The 9,980-nt window shown below is 51.8% G+C and overlaps 1 pseudogene; it reads left to right on the forward strand.

Annotated features, from left to right (window-relative positions):
- Nucleotides 1-5,050: 5,050 nt before the first annotated feature.
- Nucleotides 5,051-5,165, forward strand: LOC113456353 (annotated as a pseudogene).
- The last annotated feature ends 4,815 nt before the right edge of the window (nt 5,166-9,980 follow it).

Below are 9,980 nucleotides of genomic sequence, written 5' to 3' on the forward strand. Positions count from 1 at the left end.
GCGAGGCCGCGCGCGCGGGTATTTACGCGGCCAGCATGCCCCGCCCCCCGATTCCTGGAACTGCGCGGCCGGTCTTCTTGTAATGTTTAGTCACTACTCTGCACTGAAAGGCTGTGCGCGGAGGGCGAGGGAGGGGCCGCGGGCGGCCGAGGGCGGGCCTGGAGCTGGGGCCTCCAGGACCCGCCGAGACTCACGGAGAGGGAGACAAAGCGCGGCGCGAGGCTGCCCGACCGGCGGGCGCGGCGCCAGCTTGGCCGAGCGTTCCTGGCAGCGGCCCCTCCCCCGCGCGCTCCGCCCCCAACTTCTCATTCACACTTTCCCCCCCACCCCCTCCCTTCTAAGAAGGTTGGTTTCTGGCAGAGGCGGGGGCTCCGCGATGGGAGCGCGCGGGCAATTCTAGGAGGTCGGCCCGGAGAGGCTCCCCGGCACCCCTTCCCTTTTTCTTGGACCCTGGGTGGGGACGCTCCCCTCGCTCCCACCCAGGCTACCCCTAGGTCCTCATTTGCAGTTCCAAGCAGCCCGTGTCAGCCAAAAGGGATATTGGGCCATTCCTCAGCCAACTCACTGGAGACCTAGGAAGTGGGGGGGGGGGGGATGCGCGACAGTGACCTGTGGACAGGTCCAAAAGATGAAGCTGGGAGATCCAGCAGTGGAGGAGGTACCGGCTTCGAGGCAGCTACGGGGCCTCGGCTCACCGGCCCACTGCCTGATTCTTCGGTGACAGACATGGGTGCTGATACCCAGTAGGTGGAGGAAGCCGTTAACTACCTACCACCCTATCAATCATCTGGGTCTCCCAACCTGCCTGGTGATCTGGATCGGCCCAGGTGCTCCCGGCGCCGCGAGGGAGGAAACCATGACCCCCCAGGTCGCGCCCGAGTCCGCTAGAGGGCGCACTGGAGTCTTGTAGGCGAGCAGAGTTTTGCGGTTTCCCAGGCCCTAGAGAAAGGAGAGTTTGTGGGACTCCTCATTCAAGAAGAGAAGTGGGCAACCTGAGAGAGAGGCAGGTCACCTTCCAGGCCAGGTTCAAACCTGAAATAAATGTCGAATAGGCAGAAAGTCCACAGACCAGTTGTTACGGATTCAGCCCACTGCCAAGTGGCCACTAAGGTGTTAGGATGGACCTTCCCGTGCTCCTAAGAGTTAGGGTATCTGAACTTTTCAGGGGTTGGGGGAAGAGGAGTATTAATAAGAGCAGGTGATTGAGGTGAAAGGTTGACTTGCTCCCGGTCACGTGAATACCTATAAAGGCCTCGCGGCAAGTTTTGCAACAGGCAGCAGGGTGCTGGAGCCGCCTGAGAACCAGCTAAATGAGCCCAGAGAGGCTGCTCTCGGTGGTTCTGCCCCGCCCTCTTAGATGCCACAGACTTCGTGTAAGACTTACACTAAGCGGGGAGCATGCTAGCTACATGCTACACACACAGGATCTTGGGCTTGAGGAGAGGACTGCCAGCTTCCCTTCTTGCGGAACTGGTAGGCGCCTGGTTATCTTGGCCTGCTGTGTCCGGTATGCTTCCTGATGATTGTGGACTGATATATACTCAGGCAGAAGCACAACCTCTCCGGGCTCAGACTCGTCTTCTGTTAAATAGGAATGGGTAGAGCGATGCACCCACCCCAGAAATCCTGGTCCTCAAGAGGCTTTAGGGGGCCTCATTTAAAATATCTCACAGACCTGTGGTGACAGACCAGACCTTGTTCACACATGGAGATATCTTGTGAGAGCCGGTCCTTGTCTTCAAGACACTTGCCGCTCCTGAAATGGATTCTCCCTTTCTCCGTGAACAAACCCTGCTTCACCTCGTCCAGGGAGTGTTTGTTATCCAGCAGCCTCCTTCTATGTTGAGGGCAGTAGAGGACAGGGAGAACTCTCAGGAAATAGCCGTGGAGTTAATGGATGGGAAAATGCTTTGTAAATGACAACGCCCAACACAAGCCAGGTTCATTCAGCCGTTCCACAAACCCTCATTTTGTGCCTGACCCAATGAGACACTGTGGTGGTTCCTGGGGTGGGGTAAGAAGGAAATAAAGAGACCGGAGAAATGGCCTAAGAGCACATGCTACACTTCCAGAAAACCGGACTAGTTTCCAGCACCCATGCAGGATGGATCATCGCGGCTTGACCTTCACAGGAACCAGCTGCACTGATGCACACATGCCACCTCCCCCACACATACATAACTAAAATCAAACAAATCTTGGGCCTTGCTTGGTCGTGAGAGTGCATGCCTTTAATCCCAGACTCTGGAAGCAGAAGCAGGCAGATCTCTATGAGTTCAAGGGCAGCCTGCCAGACATAGAGTTTTAGGCCAGCTAGAGCAACATAGACCCTGACTAAATCAAATAGATAAATGAATCCGAGAGAGGGGAAGGGTGGGAGATGGTGCTGGAGCTTTGGAGTCCTGTCCTGTTTGTAGGGACTCATTCTTCTGAACGAATCCTGATGGGAGATGCTGCCCAAGAGACCAGCAGGGAACTGTACCCGGAGTAGAACGCAAGAGTGCGGGCCTTTTGAAGAGGGGAGGTGGGAAGATGGGACCAGCAGGCATGTCTCTGCTCTCCCAGCATGGATCCTGTGGCTAGAGAAGGCCAGCGCAGCAGACGGGTGGGTGAGCTGAGCACCATGTATGGGCTTAGAAACCTAAGCTGTTCCTTGGCTCCTTTGCACGGTAGCTGTGTGACACAGTAGCCGTGTGTCATCGCTGGCTCTGCATCCCTTTCCTTTTCCCCCTATGAGTTCCTGTGAGGTCTAAGGTGCTTAGGACACAACCTTTGAGGCTTCAGATGTGGCTCAGCTGATAAAATGCTCACTGTTAAGTCTCAGTCCCTGGGACGAATGGTTGAGGCCACTATTTAAGGCTTACCCAGCATGCAGGAAGCCCTTGGTTCCATCCCCCAACTCCCGCCTCCCACTCCCCAAGCAAGATGTCTTTGTGTGGTCCTAGCTGTCCTGGGACTCTCTGTAGACAAGACTAGCTTGGAACTCAGAAGCTCCTGCCCTTGCCTCTCGGAGTGCTGGGATAAATGGTGTGCGCTACCACGGCCTGGTTCAATTGTTTTAAATATTGAGGGCTCTTTCCAGATGCAGTAGAGATGTCTTGAGATGCATTTTAGGCAGCCAGGCCTTTTAATAACATTGGCCGCTTGCACTGAGAGAAGCTGAAATAAGATCCAGCAGCAAGAACCCCGAACAAAGGAAATGCCTTACATTTATAGGCTCTGAGGATAATCGGCTCTGAGCTTAGACGGGAAGGGGCTCCGAGTTTAGCAGCCTAGTGAAAATCCTAGACAGGGCCTCAGATCATAATTTAGGAGCTAATCTTATCACCTACCCTACCTTCGGAATGCTACCTGCTCGGGCTTTAGAAGCTTAGGGTACTGATTAAATAGGGTCTCAGGCCTGGATGATCTCTACAAGGGCAGCCTGCAGGGTCTAACGAGCAGTGGATGGAACTCTGACTGGTGGCTCTGTAATCCCTGCAACCAAAAGACAGAGGCAGGAGGACCAGAAATTCAAGGTCATCCTAAGCTACACGCGGAGTTTGAGGCCAGCCTAAGCTGTGTGAGACCACGTCTCAAACAAAACAGCAACAACAAACACATCCCAAGGGGCTGGAAAGATAGCTCAGTGGTTAAGAACACTGATTATTCTTGTGGAGGATCCAGGTTCAATTCCCAGCAATCTCATCACAACCAGCTAACTCAAACTCCAATGGAGAGGTGATATCCGATAGACTCTTTTGGCCTGTATGACTACCAGGTATGCATGAGATACTTATAAATGCACTCAGGCAAAATACTCGCACACATAAAATAAAGACATGCAAAATGAAAAACAGGAACAAATAAAAATTTACAACCCTGTGTCAAGATGAAGCTAAACATATCCTTCCCGGCCACCAACTGTCAGAACATGGTATCACTGGGGTGGATGAGGAACGAAAGCTCTGTACCTCCCATGAGAAGGGCATGGCCACAGATGTGGTAGCTGCTGATGCGGTAGGAAAAGAGGGGAAGAGTTGTGTGGTTTGAATCAGCGGTGGGAACAGCAAGCAAGGTTTTCCTCTGAAGTAGGTGTCTTGACCCAGGATAGAGGGGCCTGCTGTTGAGTCGGGGAGTTCTTGGTCTAGACCAAGGAGAACTAGAGAGAGGAAGGGTGGGTGCGGGTGCATTCAGGATGCATTGTGGACTCTATTCTCTCTTTAAAGAGGACGATGTCTGACAATATATTGCTAGAGAGTCCTTAAACAGGACCAAATCATCCAAGAGTCAGCGTCTTGTTACTCCACGTGTCCTGCTGCTAAAACACCATCATAACGCTCCGAAGAAACAATGCGCCAACGAGAACGAGCAGGAGGCTGCTGGACATGCAAAACGTTTGGCCAGGAGAATGAAGGAAGCCGGAGAAAAACACAAGGAACAGGTTGCTAAGAGACAGACAGGCATAGGCTGTCCTCGCTGGGAGATTCTGCATCAAAGTCTGAGGCCAGTCAAAAGTAAGTCTTTAAGAGGAGCAAATCACCACTGGAAGTAAACAAACAAACAAAGAACCAAATAAGTACAAGAAACCTCCTCAGTGGAACGCCAGCCCTCATCAGCTCTGCCCAGTCACTGTAGTCCTTCAGAGGCCTCCACTGTGTGCTCTGTGGGGCCTCCTGCGGCCTGACAGCTGACTCAGGCTACCTGCTTCCCTGGGGTCGGAGCTACCTTTCCCAGATTGGCTGACTTGTACTTTCTCTTTACAATTAAGCATTGAAACTACTCCACTCATCGAACCGCTCCGACCGCTGGTTCAGAGAGACTCTGACGGGAAAATGGCGTTTATTTTCCTCTTTTGTGTGTATTTTGAATTTTGTTGTTGTTTTTTGTTTGTTTGTTTTTTGAGAGGGTTTCTCTGTGTAATCCTGGTTGTCCTGGAATTCACTCTGTGGAATAGGCTGGCCTTGAGCTCAGAGATTTTCCTGCTCTCCCTCCGGAGTGCTGTGATTAAAGGCCTGTGACACCAATATCCAGCATGAAATTTTTATTATTGTTCTAAATTATGCGTATATGTACTCGCTTCGGCAGGACATACACTAAAGAAAAATTAGAACGATACGGATAAGATTAGCACGGCTCCTGTGCAAGGGTTACACTCAAAAGGTTGTGAAGCCTTCCATATTTTTTAAGAAAGGAAAGACTTATGTATATATAAGTGTGCCTACCTGTGGGTCAGAGGCATCTGGCCCCTTGGATCTGGAGCTTAGAGGTCTTTGTGAGCAGCAATGACTCTTAACCACTGAGCCTGGCGCATGCAAAGTCCTCAATGAGTCTAAGGGCCGGCTTGTATGGATTTCTGTTTTCTATGAGCCTTAGATGCCACAACCAGCATTCTTTCGAATTGTTGGTTTCTGGGTTGGATGGTGTGGGTTCTGGGAAGCCCCATGGCTGATTTACTGGCGATTATTAGACTTCTAATCTGAAGATAAACAGCCTGGAAAAGTGGGAGGAGACACTTGGTTAACGCAGGGCACGTTTCCAGGGACCCACTCTGAGGTGAGGACTTGAACTGAGGAACGGCAGACCAAGGACAAAGCTTAAGCTCTGCCGGCATCCTCTCTTATCTTGCTGTGGAGCTGGAGGGGGAAAGGAACCAGTTATCTAGTCTGACCCCTCAGCTCCACCTAGCTCCCCGCACCCACCCGAGGGATCAGGAGGCTGCCACCTTCTTCTAATCTTTCCAGTTGCAGAACTGTTCAGAATCCCATTTCCAGGCAAAGGTGCAGGGTCATAAAGATAATAAAGATAAGCGTTTGTCCTGGAGAGGAAGAGCCCTGAGGTTTCAGCTGCCAGCCTGTGGCAACCGGCATCTGCTGAGATCATCCTCTGAGTCCAGATGGGGAGGCATGCTGGCGCCTAGGCAGGCAGGAAGCGCTGGTGTGCCTTGGTGGCCCCAGGAGCCATGCTTACCCTGGGCACAGATGCTAAGATAGCCATCCTTGGTGACCAGATAAGCAGCACAGGGTTGGGAAGCCTTGCTCATCCCTTGGACTTGGTTTGTTTACATCTGGAGGTTATTTACTTTATAACTTGTCCATTACTTTATAACGCTGTGCTAGCTTATGGCCTACACCTGGAATGACAAACCAGGAGCCAAGATGTCCTGCAACTTAGTCTAGTATGGGGCAGGAGCCTCCTCTTCTACTCCCCTTTCTCTGGGTCATCCTGGAAAGAGATGCAGGGAACCGGCTTCTCCTCTGCCCCCCCAAGAGAGAGTGAGGCTCCCAGAGCCCAGGCCTGCCATGGGCGCACCTCTCAGCGGCTGCCCAGGTTCACTCTCTGCCCTCCAGGACTGCTTGAGGAGCAGGGGGAAGCCTGTCACTGATAACCTCTCTCCAGCAAGGAGAAGGACTCCTCAGGGGTCGTGTATCAAGTTGACCCCGGTTTCTTCCTTTCCGGTTGCTAACAATCTGAAGGGGTGGAGGGAGTCTAGGACAATGGCCCGTGGCTGGGAAGCAGCATTCCAGTTGGCAGGCTTTTGTTGCAGGCAGGAGGGGCCTTAAGCTAAAGAAAAGGTTTGCGGGTCGGATGTCTGAGGGGCGGCAGCTAAAGAGTTCTTTCAAGCTTGCCATTCCAGGCCCAGCCTGCCTTTGGCGTTTCCCAGAAAACTCGGAGGAGGGGAAGAAAAAGAAAACACTTCACCCACCCACCACACACTCACTGGATCCTCACTTCTCAGATTCCTGGTGCCCTCCAGGGACTGAATTGGCCGGAGTGCCAGGACCCCTGCCCTGGCGGCCATTCCTCCGCCCACAGAGAGCTTGGGGGTGGGTAATGGATACGTGTGGGGTGGGTGCTGGAGGAGGGTGCAGACAGAAAGGAATGGGGTGCTGAGAAGGGGAGTGTCTTCCTGCCCATCACAAAGGAGTTCATAAGTTGTGAGTTGGGGCAGAGGTTGAGGGAAGTCAGCTTCCAGGCATTTACTCCACCATCCCACCCTCCAAACCAACACACCCTGCTCTGTCCAGGGATGGGGTGGAAAGTGCCATTTGCTCAGAAGCACCCACAAAGACCAGGCTGGCGCTGGGCTGGGGAACAGACAGCAGGGCAGCTGGGCAGTTCTGGGAAGCTGGGCTGCGGTGAGCCATCTGGGTTGCGATGCAAATGAGGCCTGGCCACATGCCGAGAGCAGAAGTGGCTGTATCCAGGGAGGAGAGCCCAGCCTGGGGCGGGGTGCGTGCGTGCGTGCGTGCGTGCGTGTGTGTGTGTGTGTGTGTGTGTGATGCAGAGGTAAAGCAGACTGGAAGCACCTCCAGAGAGGCCAGGTCTGGAGGGGGACCCTGTGCTCTAGGGACAGGCGCCCCTCACTGGGGCGAACCTGCAACATCTACCCCACCTTCTGTAGGTGACTCTCAGGTACCCTTCAGAGCCACCTGTCTTCTGAGAAGGCACTGGGGTGCACTTGGTGTGCACTGAACCCTAGGCAAGTTCAAAGTAAAAAGGTAGGCCTCCTAAGGTCTCAGGCACGGTAGTGGGCGGGGTGGGTCAGGTAAGAGGGTGGGGCTCTCCACCTAAGGAGTCTAAGAGTTGACCTTGAGGTAGCCTTCCCGCCCCCTCTCCTACGCGTCTTGTTTAGAGGGTTTTAAATATATTTTAATTATATTTATATCTATTTTAATATAAAATATAAATATATTTTTGCATAAGCGTCTGTGGGAATTTGCCTGAGAGAGGGCCAGTACCTCCAGGAAGTGAGCAGAGGACCTTGGATTCCCTGGAACTGAAGCTATAGGAGGTTGTGCTGAGAGGCAGCTGACGTGGATGCTGGGAAGTGAACTCACGTCCCCTGGAAGAGCAGTGTGAACTCTTAACCCCTGAGCCCTTTTTCTAGCCTTGGAGTATTTTTGCGTTTTTTTTAAATTTTTGCCAGGTTAGCCTGAAGCTCAGAGATCCGCGCGTCTCTGCCTCTTGAGTGCTGGAATTTAAGGTGTGTCACCACCGCAGGGCTAATTCATTAACGTATTATCTGTCTGAGTACGTGCAGGCGTACACGTGAACCACGGGGCACACGTGCGGATCAGAAGACTACCCATTAGGATCTGCTTTCTCCTAATAGTATGTGGGGCATGGGAACCAAACTTCAGGTTGTCAGGTTTGCAGCCGTTCTCACCACCACCACTACCATTATTTCAATCCCAAACTAACTCGACTGTAACCAAGGCTGACCTCAGACTTCTGGCCTTCCCTTCTCCCTCCCTAGTGCTGGAGTCACAGGCACCAGCATCTGGTCCACCTCAGTTTTGCAGTGCTGGGAACTGAACTCAGGATTTTGTGAATAGTAGGCAAGGACTCTACCCACTGAGCCACCTTCCTACCCACTGTAATATTATTTGGAGTTTCTTTTTTCTTTCTTTTCTTCCTTTCTTTTATTTTAATTAATTAAATAATTAATTATTTTCTAGTTTTTCGAGACAGGGTTTCTCTGTAGCTTTGGAGCCTGTCCTGGAACTCGCTCTATAGACCAGGCTGACCTCGAACTCACAGAGATCCTTCTACCTTTGCTCCCCTAGCACTGGGATTAAAGGCCTGCACTCCAATGCCTGGTCTGCAGTTACTTCTTGCTTCTCATTTCACACTTGTTTTACAAACTCACTCCTTTACTCCTTAAGTGGGTGGGTGGATCAGGGACTGAGCTGGCCCCTGAAATTTACCCATCTGAGTTTAGGTTCTTCCTGGCAAGACAAGATTCCCCCACAGTTGATATCTGAATTGATTAACTTTGCTAAGTGCCATGAAGACATCATAAGCCTGATCTGGTGACCTAGATCTGTCATCACCACTTCTGGGGAGGCTGAGGCAGGAGGATTGGAAGTTTAAGGCTTGCTTGGCCTACAGATTTCAAGACCAGTTTGAGACCTTGTCTTAAAATGAGAAGTAAAAAAGGCTCTGTGTGTGTGTGTGTGTGTGTGTGTTAGACTACTTGTCTAGCATGTGTGTTTGTGTGTGTGTTAGTGCATTTGCCTACTGTATGTGTGTGTGTGTATGAGCTTGCTTAGCATGCAGAAGGCTCTAGATGCAATACATTGTGACCATGATGGGAAACCATCCAAAGGGGCTTCCCTGAGGAAGTGACAGACAGACTGATGGGAAGCTGAATAGAGAGAAGTGTCCCCACTTGGGCCACACTGGGGCCCAGACTGTTGACCAAACTCCTGGGCTTTCTCTGGAGTCTGGCTTCCTCTGTTCTGCCTGACTTTCTGTACAAGTAGGTAAAGGGAAGACGCTAGGGCATATAGGATTGGCTCCTCACCATCTCAGGGTACCCAGAGCTCTGTTGTCCAGTGTCCCCGGGGCTCACATCTGCTTACACACCCTCCCACTCACTAAGCAGCTGCCCAACACCATGAGAATAAAGTTTCAACTTCATTCTACCCATGGGAGGGCCCCCTGGAACTAGTTAATTGGGAATGCGGAGAGAAAGCAGCCATTTGGGACCACTTTTGAAAGGCACAAACCAGTGGCTGTTTCCGTCCTGTGTTTTCTGTCCTCTAGCAATACCTGGGATTTTGTTGACAGAAACATAGGAGGGGATAGCCAGGCTGGACCACAGTGGGTGTGGGTCGGTTCGCTCACACAGGATTAAAAAAACAGCTTTTGAGACAGCCTGGAGGTGAGGCAGTGAAAAGGTGCAGAAGGCCAAGGAGCCTGCAGCCTGATGATCTGAACCCGTGAAAGGAGAGAAGCAGTTCCACAAAACTATCTTCTGACCTCCCTGTGTGTGCTGTGGAGTGTGTGTGCATGTACACACACACACACACACACACAGAGAGAGAGAGAGAGAGAGAGAGAGAGAGACAGAGAGAGCAAGCTAGGCAGGGTGCCACACGTCTGTAGAACCAGGAGTTCAAAATCACCCTTGACTACACAGTGAGTGTGAGTCAGCCTGGACTACATATATACATATATACATAAAATAAAAATAGGTAAATCTTTAGGAAATG

This window comes from Microtus ochrogaster, chromosome 7, assembly GCF_000317375.1.
Source record: "Microtus ochrogaster isolate Prairie Vole_2 chromosome 7, MicOch1.0, whole genome shotgun sequence".
NCBI classification, from domain to species: Eukaryota; Metazoa; Chordata; class Mammalia; order Rodentia; family Cricetidae; genus Microtus; species Microtus ochrogaster.